The sequence below is a fragment of the Sinohyriopsis cumingii genome, chromosome 14 (genome assembly GCF_028554795.1).
Source record: "Sinohyriopsis cumingii isolate HCF-2022 chromosome 14, ASM2855479v2, whole genome shotgun sequence".
Taxonomy (NCBI): domain Eukaryota; kingdom Metazoa; phylum Mollusca; class Bivalvia; order Unionida; family Unionidae; genus Sinohyriopsis; species Sinohyriopsis cumingii.
The window spans coordinates 69,342,799-69,368,664 of NC_142974.1; the positions used below are offsets into that span (position 1 = coordinate 69,342,799).

At 36.7% G+C, this 25,866-nt stretch overlaps 1 protein-coding gene across 2 annotated transcripts in view; it reads left to right on the plus strand.

Annotated features, from left to right (window-relative positions):
- Positions 1-1,043: 1,043 nt before the first annotated feature.
- The window catches only part of LOC149784078 (interferon-induced very large GTPase 1-like), a 36,119-nt gene continuing 11,296 nt past the window's right edge, over positions 1,044-25,866 (plus strand). The window contains exons 1-2 of one of the 2 annotated variants that reach the window (XM_089932171.1): positions 1,044-1,443; positions 19,398-19,589. The gene's annotated coding sequence lies outside the window, so the exon portion shown is untranslated. The remainder of the gene's footprint in view (positions 1,444-19,397; positions 19,590-25,866) is intronic. The other variant, XM_089932170.1, reaches the window with a different exon arrangement.

The window sequence follows — 25,866 nt, forward strand, 5'->3', positions numbered from 1 at the left end:
TCATTTATCCATCGTTCCGTTTGTCAGTCCGTGCGTCTGTCCGCTGTCACATCTTATTTTAAACTGTCGAGGGGAAACTTCAGGAAACTTTATGGCTATGTTACTCCTGTGGTGACCGGCTACGATAGGGGTGTTGTTAGCTGCCACAGCGTGTGTCCTTTGGAATGTGAGGTTAAATATCAAACACAAAATATATTATAAGAAAGACACCTTCTACAAGTTCCATCTAAGCCTATTGCATGCAACCGTAGTTGAAATACGCATCATAAATGTGACCAACACAGCATTATGCCTTCTGTATAAATGTACAGGAGATGGGGCGAGGACCTTGATTGCGAGTAAGGAGAGGAATTAAACATTCAGGAAAGCCAGAGCGTAGGGATTTGACGTGGCGAATCGTTGCTGATCTTGCAGCTTTCTTTATGTACGTACACTTCAAAGATCAGAGCAAGTCTGAACTGCCAGACAGTTCAGTGCAAACTTTATTTCCGAATCTCGATAAACTATCGATGAGCTGACACATTACCAATTAAATTTCACAGAGACATGTATCAACAAATAGAAGGCCATCAAAAAAGGTAATCATTGAAAAAATCAGTAATCATTGACGCCATTATTTATTTATAACTCAGTGTTGACCTTGGTTACGGTAAAAATAGTCTACAGTACACAAAAATAAAGAATGCGATAACAATTTTCATACCGTAGGCACTGATACATGCATCCTCTGTCTTAAACTAGAGTCACTAGCATGATATGAAAATCGCATATCACGCTAAGAATTAAAGAGTGTGTCCCATGTGATGGATAATAACACGGTTGTTTAGCCGCATTACAGAAGGCGCAGCTTCTTGTCCAATTAGCAAAGGTAGTATCTTTTTTTAAATGAGTTATGGGTAATCAATGTGTTTTCCTTTCCCTGTCTGATGTAAATGGCTTTGCCTTTCATGTGCAGTCAGCCAGAATAACGTTTTAGAACAGTTACGGATGATCGACAGGTTTCTGCTTGCACCATGTTTAGGCAAAAATAATCAATGCATGTTAATAGAATACGATATATGTTATTTTCATAACGGACCCAACGAGCATGCGTTCTCTTGGTGAAATGAGTGTCACCAGCATGATATGGAGTTTCGTACTATGTCATGCCTAACAAGCGGTGAAATATGGCGTGATTGAACACTCTGATATGCATACTTCAGCCTATTTTCAAATCCTCCACGGTAGTAAGTTATATAACAGGGTCTAAATAGTCAATAAGCTCATTCCCGCACCGGCCAGGATTTAGATGCCAGTAGGGAGTGGTCTCCTCGTATTCACTTGAGTTGACTTCTGGACAGAGAAATGAAGGCTCTAAATAGCATAAACTTTGAAAACTGTACATAGATGTCATCAAGGCAGGTCACAGAGACATGATCTTTTCGTGCGGGCAAAACGGACAAGGTAAAGTAAATTGAAGATATTATTGCATTATTTTAAATTAATTATTTTGCATTGGCATCAACACTATGCCCAATATAAGTCAATGAACTTCTACGTTAAAGCACATATGGAATAAGGGATCATGAAAATAGAAAACTCCTTCGAATGACAAAATGAATTCATTTAATTTATTTTATGTTATCATTGTTTATATATCAATTCTGCTGGGAACAATTATAAAATCAATTTACAAAAGGTTGTCCTTTTATTTTCATTATCATTGTCTTGTTTCTGTCCATCAGGTAACTATGTTCTAATTGCATGCATCATTACAATAACAATGGATTAAGTAGGTACGTCAAACCGTAAAAAAAAACACAAAAAAAAAACTCATCTTTCAGATTAGTTTTGAAAAATCAAATCAGATCGATCGACAAAGTCTTTTTTCTGTATCTTATTGCACTTCAGACAAGCCTCCTTCGTAGAGCCTTAAAAATTATAGTTCTGGTAAATACGGTGAACAATTGACACAGTAATCAAACCCATCTAGCTCAGATTTCCCATTTTAACACGAAAAAGGAAAACGTGGATGCTCCACCAAATGACAGTATCGACCATATGCCTCAAGGAAGTGTACAGGCTTCATGCAATGCAGCACAAGACATAAATTTCATTCCTTTGCTTAAGAAGTTGGACTCACATAAATAATTCCCTGGCAATTATTTTTTCTAAAACAAAATAAACACCTTTGTATTATATAATTCTTCATTTCAGGTTTGTGCTTTCTGGACATTTTTACCATGACTTCTATTGGATGTCTTACCTTAAATATAAATCATTCAAACTAGTCATTATATGTACCACCTGTTGACACTACATCCTTCTTTGCAAATAATTATATATTTAAAGAATACAGTAGACTTATTTATCGGTTTATTGATAATATTTAGAACTATAATGATGTACGCTTTCCGCCCTTTTACATATGTACAGTCAAACAGGTTAGAGCTAGCTGCATTTTGTTGCAAGAAGTAGTAGAAATATCAGATTAATTATGACCGCTCCGGTGACCTAGTGGTTAGGGTGTCTGTCTAGGATGTGGTTGGTCACGGGTTCGAACCCGGACCGAGTCATACCAAAGAAATAAAAATGATACTAACAACAGCCTCGCTTGGCGCTCAGCATTAAGAAGTTAGTGCAGAGATTGGTCGTCCTGGTGTCAGGATAATGTGCCTGGGTGCATCAGATGTGTTGCATGATGTCCCATCCAGTCACATGAAGACATCGTAGCGATATGACTGAAAAATTGTTAAAGCTGCGTTAAAAATTCAAAACACACGCACACACGCACACACAGATCAATTAAAAGCACCAATCATATATATATATATATATATATATATATATATATATATATATATATATATATATATATATATATATATATATGGGGGCCCCTAGTGGCCGAGTGGTCTAAAGCCCTGTCCGTTACGGATCACTGCCATCTCACCTCTGTCTGCATGGGTTCGAGTCTCGGATTCAGCCAATGTGGGTATGTGAGAAAGTTTGCTAGTAGCTTCTCGTGGGTCGGTGGTTCTTTCTGGGGTTTTCCCGGGTTCTTCCTCCACCATTAATACTGACCGCCATGTATAGCCGATCGTGTGCTGAAAAATGGCGCTAAACCCTACAACAACAACCAATCATATAGTTCTCGTTTCACCATCCTTTTAATCTCGCCAATGTGGTCATCGCTATAACACTCAGTTAACCAACGGATTTCTATTTACAAAATTAATTTATTTAAATAGAAATCCGTTGGTTAACTTAGCGATGACCACATTGGCGAGATTAAAAGGATTACAAATTAATGCATAAATCTAAAAAAGAGAGGAGAGAACTTTACCATGGATCACATATTATAAAAATGGAAATATAATTATATGGCAGAAATTAGTGCACAAGTGTGTACAATTCCGCAAATAAACAGATTATATATATATATATATATATATATATATATATATATATATATATATATATATATATATATATATATATATAGTTCGAAGCAGAAATTGAACTTGTAGAGCGTGTAGCGCCCGCCATTCGCTTGTAAATTGGGCCCAAATGCGACATGAGAAACCCATGTCTGCCGTCGCATAATGCACCGATAGATCTGTCTATGAAGTTTGGTTAGTTCAGTCAGTATAATAAATATCATAGACCCTGATTAACCGGCGCATTATGAGACCGCTGCACAGGATCTATGTAATTTGCTGTCGAACCCGAAGTTTAACGGGTACAGTGTATTGAATTACACATTTAAAATTAGGATAGAGAGTTATAATATGTTTACTTCTAAACATAAGTATATAAATAAAAAACATTCCTTCCGCAAACACAACAGCCAAATACCTGCATAAATGTATTTATTTCAACAACAATAAGATTAGTTAATGCTTTAGTTTTGGTTGACACAATAACGAATCAAGTATGAATTGTGTGTTGAACATCCAAATATAAGTACGTGATTTCTCCGTTTTCTTTCAAGTGAACCCAGATAATACATTATGGACTTGGGCAGGCAAGGACAAGGACACTTTTAATGCGAATGTTTCCTTATAAAGTCTCTGCGTGCCTGGTCACAGCGAATGTCTGCTACATACGATATAAGCGTGGATGCATATTTCCGTACATACTTGCACATACATTCATACATACATACATACATACCCATTGGATTCAAGTTCAAGAGATTTCCCATAAAATTAAATGTCTTAATTGTAGCTTTCATATATTTATGATGGTATGTAAGAAACCCTTTAATTTAAGACAGAGTTTCATTCCCGATACAACTTAGAGCAAACATAAAATGCAAAGTATAAATCAATATGATGCACATTAGTTTTAAAAAGGCGTTTGCTATGAAAATTCGTCTTGTTATCCAAACTTTCTTTTCTTACGAATTTCAATAATGTCCTATTTACTCAAACGGAAAACTAAAAGTTCCACTTTCAGACTGATCGATACTAAGAGTCTTTCTTTTCAATTTACGTCCGTAGTAAGTCGACGCTAGTATACGAGAGCTAGGTGTCTTTGTGACACGGATTCGACTCCTGTTGGATCAAATTATAACTATCTAACCTCTAATGTATATGTGCTCGGGACAGGTTCTTGACATATATCTGGTGTCTATACGCACCACTTTTCTGTGGAAAGAATATGGCCAAAGAAAGGTAATGCAAGTATAAGTGTTTCAATTAAATTGTGTCACACCTACAAGCGAAAAAAAAGATGTGTTCGGTCAGCTTTTATTCTGCTGTAGAATTTACTTGTACTTAGAGTTAAAAAATCAATATCTAAATGTCGGAGAGGAGCCCATAATTCTACCCGCTACTTGCTCAGTAATGAAGTGCATATCGTATTTCTTCCAGGGTATTATGGGCTCTACAAATAATATATGTCGTAGACGGGTGAATTGATTTTATTTTACCTTAGTGGCCTGCACATGCAAAATCAAACGGTTCTTTACCTTATATGTTAACTATGAAAAAGCCGTATAGATCTATCTAAACTTGCCAAAGTTTTCTATTTGCTTATTTATTATTCGACCGTTTGCTGACATATTTCCTTAACAGAAAATAATGCTTACAAAAACGTTAATAATAATTCTTTACAGACTTGTATGCCTTATTATCGAGAATACAAATTACATACCATTTGTCTTTTTTTTCTACTTTTCGTTGCTTATTGCTCAGTTCATTTGCTTACTTCTCACCATCAAAATATATGGGTGTCTCATAGATGAGAGAAACAATATACATTGTAAAGACTCCTTTTGAAAATTTGTTGACAAACATGTATTGAACCATGGTGAAATTCATCAATGCAGTTATTATTATTATTATTATTATTGTATTATGGTGACAATCATCAACTCAGATTCTTGGTGACAGAGGCCTATGGGCCAATCAGATTCCTGTAAGGAGCAACTTTCTACCATGTTAGTTCAGAATGATTTTAATGAACTCTGCATCAGTTAGTAATCGAATCCGACCTTTCCAATAAATATTACTATGTATGTATGTAGGTAGGTAGGTAGGTATGTGTGTAGGTATGTGTTAAGGTATATACAAAAAATGGGAACATCTGGAAAACCATATATGGCATAATCTTTCTAGTGATGATAGTATCTACTATTAATTTCCTGGAAATTGAATCGCATTCTCGGTCATTATTTTCGAAATAAAAAGCCACTGTCAATGTTTCAAGAAAACTAAAATTATGAGACAAGTGTAGCATCCGAAACGCATCCAAGGTGTCTAGTGCGTAATATCATCATAAATACATATGTGTCTCACATCTTTTTCCGGATTTTCTCTTGTTTTTGAGTTCGTCACGTTTGTGAAGATATGTACGGTTTTCAATTTTATCAAGAGAAAGCAAATTGTATTAAATGTACGATCGCCGAGAAAGGTATGTCACCTCATCTATCTATTCAGCTTAGTCAAGTGGATACAATATTATATTTATAATTATTTTCTGTCCTATTTTTTCCGAATAGTAATATCCTTATGTATATATTATCATACGGTGTGTGTGTGTGTGTGTGTGTGTGTGTGTGTGTGATTTGGATTTTTAACCTAGCAGTCAAAATATTCAGGCATATCATTATGGTATCTGAGTGTGCTAGTTTATAGTTATATTTAGCACTCGGGCATCATGCCGCAGACATGTCTCATGAGGTCCCATCCAGTCACATTATCTTTACACCAGACCGACCAGTTCTATCACTAACCTCTTTATGCTGAGCTCCGTGGTACGAACACACGACCTCCCGCATCCGACGCGGACGTGTTAACCACTAGGCCACAGGATCCGTTCAGACTGTCGGACAATGATACATACATATAGACAAAGAGAGAGAGAGAGAGAGAGAGAGAGAGAGAGAGAGAGAAAATGATAAACGTGTAATGTGACTTCTCAATGTTTTGAGGCCCATAATGCTTCATGTTAAATTTCTACTATTTGAAAGCAAAAATGCATATTAGGTGCATTTGTCCATTTTCTTACGGCGCTTATTTTAGTAGCTCTATGCAATGATTACGTGCTAAACATTCAGCTTCTTAAATCTGAAGTAAGTGATAAAAGCCATCAAGTTTAAGTAACTGGCATTTTGGGGTTTTTGTGAATTTGTTATGTTTGTTTTGATTTTTTTACGTTGATTTAATTAGTTTTTTTGGGGTCTTTCAGGGAGATGAGGGTGGGGATAGATAGAGCAATATTGGTATTAGCTCCGATGCTGCACAATCATACCTCTTTTAAATAATGTTTCAAAGCAGTACCTCTTAAGCATTTGTGTACATTTTTTAATTAGGACAACAACTTTCTTTCTTGTTAAATTATTTTTTATTTACTTTTGATACAAGTCCATTCTTGCTTGAACGTTGAAACACTTGACTATATTTACATGAATTGAACGAATGTGATTACATTGTTTACTCCAAAACAGAATCATTGTATTGTTGAATCGGCCGAACTATACTTCTCATAAAAATATTTCGTCTAATCAATAGGCTCTTCCATGAATAGACCGGAAAACTTTCAACATATGAAAGCGTCATTGACAACGTGTACATGTATTGTAAATCACGAAACTCCACACTGTTAGTCATTTTCCGAGAAGCGGCTAACATATATTTAACAATGCAACGGCGTGTTTCATTATCAATCGATTTTACGTTATATTCCCACTGGGGTACATTGTAATTTGTTTACTGATACAAATTAAAGAACGTTGCTTGCTACCACAGAATCAAATTGACATAAAACGTGTAGGCTTACTATGTCGGCATAGCAACGCTTGTTGAATTCCATACATCTCTCTTTCTCTCTCTCTCTCTCTCTCTCTCTCTCTCTCTCTCTGACACATACATAACTGTATCCCTAAATGAGTGCGTCAGTCTATACATGCATGCATATCTATGCATGCATGTATACATACATACTGACAGAAAGGAATGGGATTCTTTTCATATGACCTTGAAACAAAATTAAGTGTAGTTAAAAGTCTTCATTTAGATATTTAAATGTGTTATGGATTTAGTTATTATTATACCGTACCCCCTGGAACACGCGAGCCTCAGAGTAAAAGGAGAGTCACATTAATGACTTGAATATTGCATATCTTGAGAAGAAAGGTCTGTGAAAAAAAATGACCAGAAATGGCACGAACTAAACAAACGGCACATAAGTCCACAGGCTTATAATTACAATAACCAAAGACTACAACATTGTTCTTTGATCAAGAAACGAAGACCTGAAGACGGAAAACTACAACAAATAGTAATAATAATAATAATAATAATATATATATATATATATATATATATATATATATATATATATATATATATATATATATATATATATATATAGAAATAGTGGTTACAAGGAACAAAAAAACTGAACAGTGAACACTACTCCCGACGTATCCGGACACAATGGAGGCAGCTCGTAAGGAAGTTAAATAACTAGATAATTTAAAAAAACAAAAACCAATAGGATAGAGGCAAGCAAAGGATCGTTCCTTTAATGCTCTTACGGAGAAGGTACACAAGAACTGTAGCAGCAGGGAGGGCGAATCCTACAAGTTTTCAGGCAAAGGGAGGGCGAAATAAGCCCTTTATAAAACCGCGATGACGCTTGTGTGTAAACACAATTGTCGTCGTCGTTGCTGCCCTTCGTTTTCGTTGCCCTCCCTGCTGCTTCCTGCGTCCCTTTTCGAAAATTAAGGTCTTTATCCAGGTACCATTTGCGCGTCTGTTGTCATAAATTAAAAATTTAAGTTAACAATAATGGCCAACATTGGAGAAGCACATTCCGCTAGATTAGCTCGAGAGCGACTAGAAGCAATAAAGAAATTTCTTCCCATGAGAGATTCTGTCAAACAAAACCTTCAAGAACGACAAGAAGCACAAGTTGAATATGCAACAGACGTAGAACAATTATTTAAACCCGTTATAACAGCTACTGAAAAAGCTGCGGCGGTTACTGAAAGAGCTTTATTGGGAGATCCTAAGGACGAAACAAAGAAGGTTATTCTTCCAATATTAAAACAGACCGCTAAGCAGACTGAAAAAATAACAGCGAGAACTAAAAAAACAAAAAAACTTTTACGAGACCTTCCAACTGACATAGCTGCAGCTCAACCTCCGCTCGTCGGTGAAAAAGTACTTGAAGGCATTGAACAAATTCGTACTGAACTTGCATCTAAACCAGTAAAGGAAAATATTGGACTGATTGCAAAATTTAGGGAGGATTTTATCGAAGATATTAGAAATATTAAAATAGAAGAATTGCCTTAAAAAAATATTAATTAATATATTTTATAAATCTGGTATTTTAAAACCCGGTTTTGAAAAAGTAACTGATGATAATCTTATTAAATGGATATATCGCATATATATAAACAAAAAACAAGCCAGAGATGATGATTTAAATTACAGAATTCTTGATGAAGAAGTAAAAAGACTTTATAGAGAAAAAATAAAACAACTAGAACCCCAGCAGGAACTTCCTCCACCTCTGCAACAGATAGTACAACAACAGTCTTCTTCACCGCTGTCGGAACTTAAAAGGTCTGAAAAAGCAAAAGGAGAAAGATCACCCTTAAGACTATCTAAGAAAACAACAGAAGAAGGAGCAACTGGCAGTGGTTTGGGAAGTGATCTTACTTGTCCTAACAATATCATCAATGACGTGTCACGGTTAGAAGTTCTTGTAAGAGGAAATCGAGCTGGAAATAACTCACCAGAAATAATTAATGAAGCAGCTGATATATTTCAGCGATTATTTCAAGGTGGTATCATGGATGCTAGTATATACCGAGAACTTATTGATGAACTCGCGGACAGCGATTAGTTAAATAAATAACTAATTAAATAAAATGATCGTACACAATTCTCATCGTAGACCAGTCATTGTCAGGGTTGTAAACTCGCTAGTACCCGTATACAGGATGACTTATGGAAATGGATTCGGTGATGTTGTTCGGGGTTTATTCGCGAGGATGGCTCCTCAAGCAATACCGATCGCAAACCAAATGTCAATGAAAGCTATTGATGTTATTAACGATAAAGCTACTGGCGCTGTTGGTAGCGCTGCCAGTAAAGCATTCTTGGCAATTAAGGATAGACTAGCACGATTAATACGCAAACCTCAAAAAACTACACCGGTAAAATTACCAGCCACCGCAGACATGCCTGCAAATGTTAGTAAAGTAATAAATGAAGCCGCAAATCAAAAACTAGCAGCACTGATAAATCAAGGGGCTGAACAAATAAACACAAGTCTGGTGGCGGGAAGTGGTCTTCGTTTTAGACAATAACTTTTATAATAAGATATTTAAACGGGAATCCGACCCAGCATTCGACATAGACGAACCGGTCCTTAAAAATGAATCAGTGCGTGATTTTCAGTATTATTCGTATGACGCACGAGATTCAAATCAGCAAGGATGAATTGAATTACAGGTTCAGGATACAAGTAGATATTTTTTACCCGCTGAAGCATTTATTGAAGTAGAAGGTGAAACTATAAAAACAGATCATACAGTATACGGACCTGAGGTTAAAATCGATTTTGTCAATAACGGAATTATGGCCTTGTTTAGTAGCGCCATATATATGATTGATGGAAAAAATATCGAATCGATTCAGAATGATGTCGATGTTATTACAACAATAATTGGTCTAGCAAGATATTCTGATGATTATACAAGAACAGCTGGTCCATCAATTACGTTTGCCAAGGACACTTCTGATTATCCTAACAGTGATCAGTTTATTATTAGACGTCCAAAAAAACGTGCTGCTCCTAATCCTGCTGATATTGACGTGGAAGACATGATTATTAGCGCTAATACGCATTTTAATTTGGGTTTCGCTACACGTAGATTAATGTTGAGCGGGGATCGTAGAAATTTTTCTTGTGCCATTCCGCTGTCACATATCTTTGGATTTTGCAGAGATGTCAAAAAGGTAATTTTTGGAGCAAAACATACGGTCGTGCTTATTAGAAAAAATGACGATAATGATGCTTTATGGCGACCCCTAGGTGACGCTGGTAAGGTAGAAATAAAAAAACTATCACTGTGGATGCCGGTAATGACTCCGGCAATTCCTGAAGAACAGCGACTGCTTTCTTTTATGGATCAAGGTGGTAAATTGTTGTTATCGTGGCTTACAACAACCACAGATAGTATTCAGAGTAATAATAATGGTTTATTTACATGGCATATAGCATCACAGCAGGGAGTTTCTGCACCGCGACATATTTTCATTGCTCTTCAAGATATTACACGAACAAACTCACAAACACGGAGTCACATGATGTTTGACAAACTCGGTGCCTCAGAAATTTCTTTAAGAATAAACGGGCATAAAGAACCATCTGAGAACATACTGTTAAATTTTGATAATAATCATGTTGCACGTGCATATCAACGCTTGACGAAATATCTAGCGCGTGATCTAAATATTGATACTGGTTTGCAAATATCACAATTAGATTTTATAAATTATTATCCAATCTATTACTTCTCACTAGAGCATCTTGATTTAACTAGACAGTCTGTCGTTGATGTGCACTTTCGGGCTAATGTGACAAGAGGAGCTATAGCTAATTACAGAGCAATCGCTGTTATACTTTCTGATAGAACAATGTTACTTGAAGGTGCTGGCGGCCGAATGAGAATCGTTGATGCACCAGTGGAAAACATGTAGACAATTAGATCAATCTCGTATTAAATAAAATGTCATACAGTCACGTTAATGTCACTCTGACTCCTGGTCAGGCGAAAAAATTACAATCGAAAAACGCGAGCATATGTGGAACAACGATAACACTAAAAAAATTTTTAGATTACTGGCGGTCCAAACAAGCTATCGCTGACTAAAACACAACTTAACCATTTCAATAAAGCTAAACAAGCAAAAAATGGGGTTCAACTTAGTTTTGCTCCAAAGACCGTCAAAGACATATTAAAACCGGTGGTATATTTCCTCTTCTCGCAGCAATACCAGCACTGATACCTGCTGCTGCCCCAGCTGTCGCAAAAGCAGCCGCGTTAGGAGCTGTTGCAACCGCTGCTGGAATGGCATTAAAAAAGGCGACTGGAAAAGGATAAAAAAGGACGCGGGTTAAGACTTCCAGGAACTCCGCCTTCATGGTACCCAAAACGGTTCTAGGTTTTACCCAGAGTGTTTTCACTCCAATGTCAAATTTTGATTTGCTCGATGCTGTTAAACAATTAAATATAAAAAGTTTCAAGGGTGTCTTTATGAGAAATCAGCTACCAGCACAGCCAAACACTCCAGAAACTGGAATTATTAATCTCGATAACAGCGATGGTCCAGGAACTCACTGGGTTGCTTACGCGATCGATCCACGTGGAATTATCTATTTTGATTCGTATAGGTTAGCACCGCCAGATGAATTTCTAAAATATACAAAAGACATCCCCTCGAAAGTTTGGTACTCAACGCTACCAGCACAAACACTGACCGATCCTCCGATATGTGGTCGTGAAGTATTAAATGTCCTCGATGCGATATCAGCGTCACCCAAACCACCTCACAAAGTTGTGCACGAGTATACATTTAAACAATCGTTAAAGAATAATGGTTGATATTTACGGAAGATCTCTTCTCAACAGAAAAGTGAAGCGCACCGATATAGATTTATCCAAATATGCGACCGAAGATGAAATCGATAATCTTTTAAGCCTGACCGGGATAGACCCAGATGAGGTTATTATTTTTCAGGACCGACACGGAAAACTAAAAACCAGCGATATCAAATGGCATGAAATAATTCGTAGGGTTATTGGAGCTACTCCTGGTAACATCCCTGTGTTCACTGACAGCGGAAAAACCAAAGATTCGCTGATATCAATCGAGGCGTTAAGAGATGAGACGCAAAAAGCTGCAGGGGAACGCGTAAAAAAGACCGGCGATACAATGACAGGTGAACTCAGCATGAACGGAAATAAAATAGTGGTTTTAAGAGATCCAACATCCCCGGAAGACGCCGCGACAAAAAATTATGTTGACACCGTTGACGGTAACCTATCCACGTTGAGGGACGAGTATGACGTTCATATAAACGCGTTTGCAAATCTTCGCAGAAACTTTAGAAAAATTTATGAAACCGGAGAGGAATTCTTTGGTGATCCACTCACCGTTGACGCAAAACTTTAGAAAAACCGATGAGGCCACAGGTAAGTTCTTTGGAACTCCTGCCGTCATCGATATGAAGCTTTCTGATATCAAAACTAGCATTGACACCATCAAACAAACACAACAGGATATTGTAAGTGGGATTCCAGAGATCGTTAGCAAAATCAGTTTGATTAAAATCCCACCTGGAGTTACTCCCGGGCATATCACCAACATAGTATACACAGTATCATCTGGATTTGCAACATTGTCTAAACAAAATAATACTTTCAAATATACAGCAACAGTCACTGGAGTGTACAGGTTGTCCGTGTTCAATGCTGCAAAATTTGAAATTTTCACAACATATCCCTGGCTACATTCCACCGATAAGTTTTCCGGGGTTGTGACTATCATATTAAAAAAGGGAACGGAAGAAACATTTATACTGGAATCCGCCGACAAGAAATTAACCGCAACATCTTACTGGTGGTGTTTGGAATTTGTAGCTGAAACTCCTCAATTGGTTACTGCGTAAAATAATAAAATGGCTTCAGAGTCAACAGATGCTCAGCAATATAGGTACGATCAAGTACGCGAATGGCAATCAGAGTTAAAAAAATACTATTAACGAATGCACAATAAAAGTAAAAAAATACAAGCGACATGTAATCATCCTAGACACAATAGTGTATTCAGTATCCGCGATAGTTGCATCTACGGGAGTATTATTATCAGCGCTAACACCAGTGACAACTGCAATCGCAATCACAGCTACAGTTTCAACATCAACGACAATTGCAGGCGTTGCTAATATAATCGCGAAAAAAAAATATCCTCATGCGCGCTAGCAAAATTGCGCGAATATGAAAAGTTAATGCGGCCACGAGAGCCTACTCGAAATTATCGTCGCTGATATCATCAAGTCTCGACGATACAGCAATATCAGATTCTGAATTTATGCAAATGGCAATGATATACGAGGAATACACCAGTCATTTGAAAAGACAAAAGATAAATAATAATGACGGAATTACTTCAACAGATAGTCGAAAATACAAGCCCAAAACGAACTTCTTCAATAACAGTAATCTCGACTAAACCAGAATCCAGTATTAATTTTCCAACTGCGATTCCAGTAAACGAGATCGCGTTAGCACAATTACGAGTATATCACAGTTTGCCCAATATCAGATCAAAATCATTTGGTGGATTGCCAGCGAATAATTCGTTTGTGTTTGCACATAAAAATAAAGAAGATAGTACACCAGACTGTAATGTTATTTGGATACCAACCGGGTTTTATCAAATCGAAGAAATCATTGAAGACTTACAGCGTCGAATAAAAAATATCATAGGAAAAGAATCTAAGATAACAATAACTGTTCATGAGCCAACGCTGTCTTCTGCCATCGAAATAAGCACCCCAGACTACGCCGTGGATATATATCAGAGTTCGATCAGAACAGTGTTAGGATGGCCTGAAAATCCACCACTGGCACCACCAATACCACCAGAACCTAAAAAGTCTGATTATGTCACGGAGAATAAATCATACCACGGAGTTAACAAACACCATGTACTACATTTAAGAGAAGAGTACTCGAGTGATATCTAAGTTTTATTTCATTTCTCCAACAAGGACGATATTAATTGGCTCTTTACTAAAAAAAATTCTATTGGAGATTCAACTAAACCCATTAAATTAGATCAAATTATTGAATTTTTTGAAATCATTAATCAAGAACACAAAACTCAGCTGCAGCGACTACGGCAAAGTTTCCAAGAACATCTTTTTGATGTGTCAAGTTCACGCAGCGAAATCATCAAACATGTAGAAATATTAAATCAACTTGTATCTGACATGGAATATATTAACCAGCGAATAATTCAGGAAACAATCAATTATGCTGACGGTGTGGGTAAAAACAAACAACGATTTTTGAATGCATATTCACTGACAGAAGCTACGCTGCCGAATTTTAAATTTCCGGAGTATAATGCAACCGAACTAAAAAAATATGTTAACGATCTAATCAATGAGTTCCTTGATGACATACTCGCACAGTACAGAAAAAAAACTACCACCGCCAACTATCCTCAGACATAATAATAGCCCAACCGGAGAAGGCGGACATGTATCTCCGGGCATTGTAAATATAACCGAAGTGGTCGCGGTCAATCTTGTGTGTGATGTCATTGATGGCAGCTACAGCACAGACACGACAGTATCAAATCAAGTCCAGCAAGGATTTATTCTTTATTCATTCATCCCGAAAGAACCACCTGGATTTCTAATCGTGCAAGAGCCGATCAATCCAGTCTATCTACGATGTCATAATCCGTGGCTGACGAGAATAAATTTCAAACTAACAGACCAGTCTGGCCACCTTCTTGATTTGCGAAATGAAAAACTACATATCAATTTACTTGTGAAATCTTAGAGACTTTCAAGGTGGACTGTATTTTATTTGTACACATCGACCAATTTCGCAGTTTTGATAGGGTGTTTACTAGTAAAAATCGTGCACACTGTCCTATTTGCTAATTTTGATAGGGTGTTTACTAGTAAAAATCATAGAAATCGGCCGATTTGTTAATTTTGATAGGGTGTTTTCTAGTAAAAATCATAGAAATCGACTGAAATTCACAAGTAAGTATAATAATTTTATTTTTTATGCAAGAATATTTTATTTATATATATTTTGTACACATCGACCTATTTCTCAATTTTGATAGGGTGTTTACTAGCAAAAATCATAAAAATCGACCGATGTGTTAATTTTGATAGGGTGTTTACTAGTAAAAATCATAGAAATCGACCGATTTGTTAATTTTGATAGGGTATTTACTAGTGAAAATCATGCGAATTCAGTAGAGTAGAAAGTAGGAAAATTGAGACTGACAATTAATCAAGCGAGTATTATATAATGTACCACCGTGTAAAATGTTTCATACATAACAAAGAACTTCTTGATGAAGCTGTCAAAATTGTAAAAGTTACCCCGGAAAAAATAATTGTTGACGAATACGGCACTGAGGTTTTTATACTGACTGACACGCAACTACATAGACTAAAAACATATCACATTGTGATCGCGCATTGCAGCATACCTCAAATTTTAGAATATATACGCGCATTTAGATCTTAGATTTATAAATCCACCACCGTGTATGACAAACAAGCGCTCGAGCACCGCATTTACCCAAGAAGAAATTCATTATTGACGAATACGGAAACGAAGATTTCTTACTAACACAGCAACAGTTAGATAGTCTCAGACGCGAGCATATTATTTAAATTGTATGTAACCGAGATCAAATTCTCAATTATGCGCACTCTTGCATTAAATCCGATCGACTAAGGAAATATTATCTAACTCGGACTGACACATCTATCAAGAAAGTAAAAAAACATAATTATCTAATGCAAGTATCTGTATTACTTTTTTTTACTTTCAATTTCATTTGCAAGTACTTGATTTCATTTCTAGGTATTTACTTCCTCGTAAAGGGACATACATTTTTTTAGTTGTTTTACACGAGTATTTCTCACCTTCTTTGTTTCATAATGTTGGGCTAATTCCAACCTATTTTTTTCAATTGCACGAGACAATGAAACAAATTCATTTATTTGTGCTTCTTCTACTGTAGCCAGCGATTTATATAAATCCGTCTGGATACTTTTTATAAATCTGTACTGAGCAGGCAAAATATAACGTCCTGCGCATTTATCCTCGTGTAGTGTTTCAAAATCAGACATGATTTTTTCAGGATTTAGTTCATCGGATATATTAAATCCGCGCTCTTCTAATTTTTTAATAGCAACAATCACATCATTAATATTTTTTGTAATTCATATATATATAAATATTATATATTTTAAAGAAGAAAAAAATTTGCACACCACATCTTCTTGAGACTCTAGGGTGTCTTATGACATCCTACCAAACTCAGGAGCGGAAACACAACCCCCATGTGAACCCCTAACCTGTCAAATAACAGTCTAGAAGGCCCAGAGGGTGTGCTTGCGAAAGACGAAACATTCCCCATTTCGAACCCCTAGCTTACCAAATGATATGCTAGCGGGTTCATATAAGGACAGATATATACATACACTATTTACGTTTGTAAGCTTCTAAGGTGCCACCGCATCTTAGCAAGTTTACAGGGACAGCACAACATATAGTATTTTTTAAACTATAACTTATACTAAGGACATTACGACATGTATTTTTTAACTATAACTTATACTAAGGACAGCACAATATGTATTTTTTAACTATAACTTATACTAAGGACAGCACAGACAGACACGGGGTTATATTCTACGCTCAACAAAGTTGCACACCCTCCCCAAAATCAATCCTGCTAGGTGTAAAATGTCACCCCATTAGGGTGATAACGCAGAAGTTGTGCAACTTGGTTGGGTTTCGAAACCCCGTACATAATTAGGACGCTATAATATATAAACTGACTGATACTTGGAAATTCAAAAATAGCTCACTCGGTTTTTCGTATTTCTTTTCTTAAATATAATCGCAGAAAAAATACAGATGAACCAGAAAACCAAATGAATTTAATCAAATAAGGATTTTATCTGTGAAAAAAATGTTATTTATTGTACGCCCGCCCGTGTCGACAGTTTTTGATAAAATCCTTGACAAGTCACCTTGACGAAGTCAAGGGGAAGTAATTGGAGATGTTTTACTTCCCTGTTGTGATCGTATAGGTAACACGGAGAACCGTTTACCCGTTTGTAGTGTACATCGTTACAGTTAACTGTTGACTTCAGTTGTTGCAAAATGATACTTGAATTTAGTCCTACTTATATTACCCGCAGAAGGTGTTGCACAATCGCCTTGACGAAGTCACCTTGACGAAGTCAAGGGGAGGGAACTAATTGCATGAGATATGCTTAACGGAGTTATCTCCCTTAAATAATGATATTTACATTAAAAAAACTTTAGGATTTTAGTGAAGTGCCTGACAGTAATGAAAAACAATTTTTTGCCCATATTTTTTGAGAGGGAGATTTGTATATTTTTTTCTGCGACTGTTCGTACTGAGGGTATACAAATATCAAAATACTTGCCAGCTGAGTTCATTTATTGAAATATTATTTCTTCATTCGTATCTAAATTTGTGGATAAAATTGCTTTGGCTACTTGATCACCACAACCAGTATTACCATACTTACAATTTTGGCTTTGTGTTACAATTCTCTGATTGGATAAAGACACGAAACGATGATAGAGATACTGTTTCTTTCCAACAGTAAATCTAAGATAACCAGCATTAGTAACAACACCAACTGGTTTTTTCAACCTGCAATTTCTGACTATTCCCTCACGATTCGCTTCGTAATTCTTAATGATGGGGTGTGGGACAAATTCTTGGCTCATTTATATATAATAATGTATTTGTCTAACTTATAATTTGTCTGAAAACTTAGTTAAATAATAGCGCTCACATTTTAACGCATCATCGTTATTTTTTTTTTTTTTTGTTATAATATCTTTTAAGTTCACGGTATCTCTTTCCCCCGCAACTTGCACATAACTGTGTTTTACCCCTGACCCCAACACCAAATCGCAGGCAGGGTATTGGTCCTAAACTCCCCCTTCGGATGCTTTGGGAATGTTATCCGCAGAATTCTTTCCTGCAGGATTTGTTACAAGGAGTTACGGATCCAACTTTAAGCCACTTGCACTGAGGAGTTTGAAAGATTATCTCCAATCAAACCCTGGAAAGCTTCTAGATTCGATCTTGACAGACTAACCCCTGACTCGCGGAGACGAACCATGACTGATCTGTTTGATATTATCAGGAAAGCCAAAAAAGGATTTCGTAATGATGGAGCATCTCACTTATGATCTAGATTTAAAATTATACGCTTGACAGAGTCAAGGACGCTACAATGAATGATGCACGAGCGAAAACAATTATCGATTATCTCTTTGATAATCAGAAATATTTTTTCAGAATAAAATTTATTGTGCAAGCAGATTCCGATACGTGGATTATCCGTGATAAAAATGATCCTGTCCTTGCTAATGGAAAAACTGTTCTGTTAAGTAATGATTCCAAACCAGGAATGTTGACTGGGATTGATAAACCATATTACGCTCGATCATATCCTGTAACAGAGGTCATTTATGGAATCTATCCGATAAAAACACCAAAAATAAATAAACTTGCCCCAATGAGATTCTCAAAGCTGGATTGTGTAGCCGAGCGAGTAATGGAACATTTCAAAAATGCGATGCGCGGAAACGGTCTAACCGATATAATACGTTCCAAGATAGCAGCGTGGGCTGAAAAAGTCAAGGATACGGGAGCATCAATAAACGATGTTGCCGAGCTAGAAAAAGAACTAAGATTTCCCATAACCGTAACAACGATAACAGAAGAAGTATTATACAAATCGAAATATAATCGGAACGGAGCTCCAATAAATATCATTGATCATAACCCTCACGCTAGGACTAACACAGTTACGATATTTCCGCGGGATCGTGTTGTGAAATATTACCCACCAACTGGTAATAATATGTTTGATTTTATTAAACAGATAAGCAAAACCGACCCTGTGTCGGTGTGTTTGTTTAAAAGTTCCGAAGATGGCGAGTATGATGAATTTGTAAGAGCTAACTGTGAATTATACCGGACGGAATCTTTGCAACAGGAAATGAAAAAAACTCGCACAGAGAGATTCAAAAAACACTGAGCAGTTATTAACTAATTATTTTACAGTTCCGAGTGTTGCCGCTCACGCCGCCAGAGAAAGAAATTCATGGAAGCCAACCCGAAGTGAGTTTCTCGAGGATATACAATTGACTTGTGTCGAGTATGGACATGGCGGTTTGTGGAATACCAAGTATGACTGCAGCGAGATGATATCCGTAGACATGATTGCGGGTTATCCGGGAAGCTTTCTTGGGATAGGTGAGTGTAGTGGATATTTTAAAAGATTTGGACATCCCACGAACTCGATGACGCGAGTTGCTATAAACGGTCCTTTACCCGATTTTGACATGACAGGATTTGCTTACGTGACATCGTTTGAATTCGCTAAAAATCTTCATCCGATTTTTTATGTTTGGTTTGGCAGACATCTTAGTGAAAAACGCTGGGCACCAGTAGTGTTGTTGCGATATATGCTTGACAGCCGAATACTGGTATCGTTGACGGTCAGTGAAGCAATCATATCCTATCGACCGCAGACTTCGGTTTGGTTATCAACACCCGAGCGTATCAGTCTTGATAAAGTCATTGAGGAATATACGCGAGAGAGTCCGAACATACCCATGGATGTCATTAACAATAACGCTCCTAATATTCTTAAGATTAAACTTAGCAATAGTGAAAAAACAGCAAAAGATCTCGGTAGAAGAATAATCGTAAATTTACTCAAGGTGGTGCATATGATCATAAACGACATCACTCTCGATTGATTATGGATGATGCTGAATTACATTTTATAATTGCTGATGCCGCTGCGAGAAATATATTTTGTAATCGGGAGGACGCTTTCTTGTCCAACGGAACACGGTTGGGCACAATTGTTAGTTACATTAATGGAGAATCACCTCAATACACACATTTAAGATCTCCGATGCTGGCTTATGTTTCTATAAATTTGCTATCGCAAGTAAATAGTTTTCCCGACAATGCAGTTAGAGTTGCAACGGATTCATTTTATATCGATAAAAGATATTCAGAATTATTGGCTCGTTTTACAAGCACTGATGAATCATGGAGTTCGTGGAGGATAAAAAATGAAATGTTACATTGCTATTGTGAATCCGCTGATGTTGCGGTTAAGGATAATTATTGTAAATCAGAATTATCAGAAATGTCGTTGGCGTGGTCTGTGAATGATCCAATCACCAGACACAAAACCGTTTATTTGATCGGACCGGGAGGTTCTGGTAAGACAGCTCGAGCGATTGAACTATTTCGGAATTCAGATATGATTGTGCTAACACCAACACACAGACTCGCCAGGGAGATGAAACAATGAGGAGTCAATTCTTGTACTTATCAGAGCTTTTTAAATACAGCGGTGGTGTGTGTACTCCAGATCGAATGGGAGCAAAATACATTCCGCGGAATATTATTTGGGATGAAATAGGCACAGTGTCGTTAGATGTATTAAAAATATTTCTCGATTGGCTGCTAACAAAAAATACTGCAGTGATAATGTGTGGTGAACACGGTCAGCCACATCCGTTTGTTGGTCCATCTCCGTATTTTGTGATTAAAATATTTTGTAGATTATTATGAAGAAGTGTCTGATGATTATAGATCTCTTGATGCAACTTTGAAGGAATTTAATACATTAGTCAGATTACAACCGAATAAAATTCAATGTGAAATTATGCGTAAAATAATTTCAGAGACTTAAATGAGCGACTTTTGGAAAACGTGGAGACCAAGCGATTTGATAGTGGCAAGTAGAAAGATAGTCAGAGACACACTTCAACAACGGCTGTTTTCACTGCAACGAGAAAAGTTTCCAATGTTGCCAGTGCCGTTGTGTTATAGACCAGCTGATACGCGGTTGCAGAATATAGATGTTGATATACCAGGACCCTTGACAGAGTCAAGGAAACAGAATTTAGTATTAAATCATATTGTCACAGTTGATGTCAATGTTGTTGAAGATGCACTAAAAATGAACAAATCCCCGTGGACGTTAGGATACGCAATGACAATTCACTCTTCACAAGGATTGACTATTTCTGATACAGTTGTTTGGATCGTTGATGATCGCATCGAATGGTCAAACTTAATTTACTTGGCAGTGTCTCGAGTTAGAAGATTTTCTCAGTTACGAAGAATTGTCTTGCCAAAGTCAATGGCTGATGAAATTAATAATGAAAACAACAGTGATATAATAAGAAAAAAATTAGCCGGTTACAAACAGAGTGACAAAAAAAATAATCGCGATTTTGACCTCGATGTTGAATTTATCATGACACTGAAACAACAGCAGAATAATCACTGTGCGAGGTGTGTAATTGTATAATGTTGTGGTGTTACACTAATAAAAATCCAAAAGAATTTACCGTAGACAGAAAAGATAACAATCCTGGTCATACACGACACAATGTGATGCTGACATGTCTTGAGTGTAATCGACGTCGTGGTGCTAGTTAAGTGATTTGGGCGGTAATTGCGTGTCTTCGGGAATTACTTGTAGTTGTTCACGTGTGAATCCGCGCTGAGGAGCAGATGAATCCAATCTGTAGATTGCTGGTCTACCAGTAGATCTAGTTATGTTAGATATCTTGTGTGTGGTGATGCTCCAGGTAGGATCAGTCGCTCTTTTTTTACCACCTTCAAGTTCACCTGGTTCATATAAATATCTCACGGTGACATCACCCAGTATTGGTTGTGCTGAAAAATCACGTCGTTGTGGTATATGTTTTTTGGTAATTGCGTTAATAGGTTTCATGTTGGTTGTTCGAGTTATTTCGTTATTTAATGCAGTTATCACGCTTGGTAATCTTGCAACCCATTCACGCGATCTCTTGTCCTGAATGAATTCCTTAGTGTACTGATATCCAAATAACCGCTCAGCAAGTGTTCGATTAAATCGCTCAACAATTGCCTGATCACGATGAATCTCAGTATGCCCTCGTCTAATGGTGACATTATGTTGCTTCATCAGCGATGATACTGCACCCTGAAATTCTCTGCCAGGATCAACTTGTAATATATTTGGCCATCGCAGAGGTCCTCGTTGATAAATTCGTTCAAACGCAGAAGCAACCTCAGATGCTGTTTTAGTCGTTAACGATTCTGCATCTTTGTATTTACTTGCAACATCAACTACAGATAGCGCGTATTTATATGTTCAGCCTGATGAACTTCATTAGGAACACTAACATTAAAATGTGTAAAATTAATTTTTCTAGGACGCGGTAGATAAATTTGCCATATTGCCTGCTTGGATAACCAATTCTTAGCAGTATCACGTGTGACTTTTGCTACACTGGCAAGTTTACTAATTGCTGCGCTACCCCTCCAGTATCCTCTTGGTGAATAATAAATCGACTCCATTATAATTAATTACCAGCGCCTAATACAAGCTTAGATTTCATCGCAGATTTTATTAACCAACTAGCTAACCTCTCCTTGAAAGGTTTATCAGTAATGGAATTTAGCGCGTGAATTAATTTCACATCCGCGAGATGCCTATCTTGTAGATTTTTACTTTTATAAGCTACATCATGGACATGGCTTGCTTTATCGATAGCATTTATCGGATACTCACCTGGTTTTGGTTGATCTTGATCGTCAAGTCTGATATCATGTCTGGTTCCAGGACCACAATAATTATATCCTGGTAGATGTTTTTCTCCTGGGCATTTAGCCCACGGAGCACCTGGTAATTTTCCTAACTTGGCGGCAATATCACCTCCTCGTTTTTTTTTTTACTTGGTGCTGACGGAGTCAGGGAGATAAATCTGAACTTTTTTATACCGCATCGCTCACACTTGCCCGAAACCGCGGATCTATTATTTTTTGTTGTAACAGTTGTTAGATCACTTGTTAGCGTGCGCGCCCTGCATTTCACACAATATAAATCCATATTTATATTATATTATATCTAATGGAAATTACTGACTTTTCTGCAACAAGGAAACGAGAACCAGTTAAGCATCACGCAGCACTACAAAATTATGTTCGTATGATTATAATTGGACCATCTGGGAGTGGTAAGACACAATTGTTACTTAATTTAATAATGAAGTGGATGAAGTGGGACAAGTTGTATTTGGTAGCACCAAGTGTAGACGATCAACGATGCTACGAAGTGTTAAGAGATTTTAATGAAAGCGCAAAGTCGTTAAATGAAAACGGCGATGATGTTGTTGAATTTATAACTGACATTAATGAAGCGCCAAGTATTGATTATATTGATGGATTTATTAATAATTTAGTCGTGTATGATGATGTGATGTTGGATAAACAATCAAATCCTGCCAGGATATTTTCCAGAAGCAGGCACAAAAACACAGATTTCATTTATGTAACCCAGCGATATACACAAATTCCTAAGGTGATCAGAGATAATTGTAATATTCTTGCTGTGTTTAATGGAGTTGATACACACACGTTACGAAATATACATCAGGCTTGGTGCAGTGGTGATATGGATATAAATAAGTTTAGAAATTTATTTAGTCATGCCCAATCAACCCCGCAAGGATTTATAACAATAAATTTACATGATCCTCGAACACGGTATCGAGTCGGATTAGATAAGATTTTTGGATAATTTTTTCGTACCTCGATAAAGACATTAATTTTCGAAAAGGGACGCAGGAAGCAGCAGGAAGTGGAACGACAACGAAGGGCAGCAACGACGGCGACAATTGCGTTTACACACAAGCTTCATCGCGGTTGTATAAAGAGCTTATTTCGCCCTCCCTTTGCCTGAAAACTTGTAGGATTCGCCCTCCCTGCTGCTACTGTATATGTCAAAAATACCACGCGAAATGGTACAGGAACAACCGCAGTTATGAAAACACTATAGGTCCTAAACCCAGAATACATATAACGAATGTTCTCCCTCAATAGAAACGGGTACAAATAGTATATATTACAACCCAGAGGAACCCAACCGATATTACCATTCGAGGAAATAACTGTTGCAGACAGTCACAGTAAAGAAGCCCACAAACATATATTGAGGAAACTCAAAAAACGCACTGGAGAGTTACATTTGACATTCCACTTGAGATACCATTACAAGCAACCGTTGAAAAGTTCGAGACAGAATTCAACATAAAGGTGATAACATCAATATAAGCAACTATTCCCTTGACCACAAAATACAATGAAATCTGAATGTTGGAAATATAAATGAGCAAAATGATAGACGTGAATAGAGCTTTCTTTCCATATGGTTTTCTGACTAAATCATGTATACTACCATAGAAAATATAATAGATGTGGACTCCACACAAATGCCCTAAAATCCAAGAGACCCAAGCAGAGACCAGAGAAGAGAATAAAAAACACAAAGTAACAATGAAGAAACAACAACAATGACAACATAAATCAACAGTCCAGAAAAACGCAACAATAAGCAGAAATACAAAACCCCAAACAGCATCAAAGAGAGCAACAACAACAACTAATAGGACAAAAGCTAAACCAACAACAGCGACAACAAGAAAAACAGAAACTGGAAATCCAAATACAAAATCAGCAATAAACGGAGAACGACAAACAGCAACAAAGAATGGTGGAAACAACAAAAGAATAAATCATTCCGACACACACAAAAGTGCAAGAAAACAAATAACAGGGAGGACAAAATCAGTAAGAATAATGCCAGATATAGGAAAAATCAACAACAACAACAACAAGGACAAGAACAACAGAATCATCACAAATTTACTCGAGTACAACAGAAGATCAAATGATGGAAGAAACAACAAAGGAAGAAGTCAGTAAGAAACAAACAAAAGGGCACGAGAACGAACAACAGAAAAAAAAAACAAAATCAGCAAGAACAAGGACAGGTAGAGAAACATTAACAATAACAACAACAATGATGTAAACAACAAAATCATCACAATTTTACCCGAGAGTAACAGAAGAACACGAAGTAGAAATAGAAATAAAAAAGGACAGAAGTAGAACCAGATCTAAAAGGATACGAAAAAAGGGAAGAGGAATATAAAATGATGGAAATGTATGTGCTAGAATATGATGAATGTTTATAATTAATTAAAACAAAGTGAAAGATAAAATAAAACAATAAAACAATGACAACCAAACTATACAGAACAAACAAAATAAAATTTGATTTAATCAACAATTTGTACAAAAACATACTATAGCACAACCAGTAACAATAATGTCAGTGGGCAACTATAATAGTAGGACAGGGGAGGCCTCACTAAATGGTTTGAAAAGATCAACCAGTGAGATTACTATGAAAATATAATGCAGCATGTTGTCTAATCAGCAAAGAATTGATTGTATCTTTTAATAAAAAAAATATATGGTTAGTCAATAAACCAATAAGCTATCTCTTGCATATCGCGAATTATAAAATCAGCCAGGGTAATATAGTTTAATAACAGTTCTATGTGATTTATCGGTTCTTAATTGCGCCGGCCGGGATTCAGTTGATACATGATTTTGACTAGAAAAATGAAGACACGAACTCTTATGGTCTTTTGATAATGAGGCATGA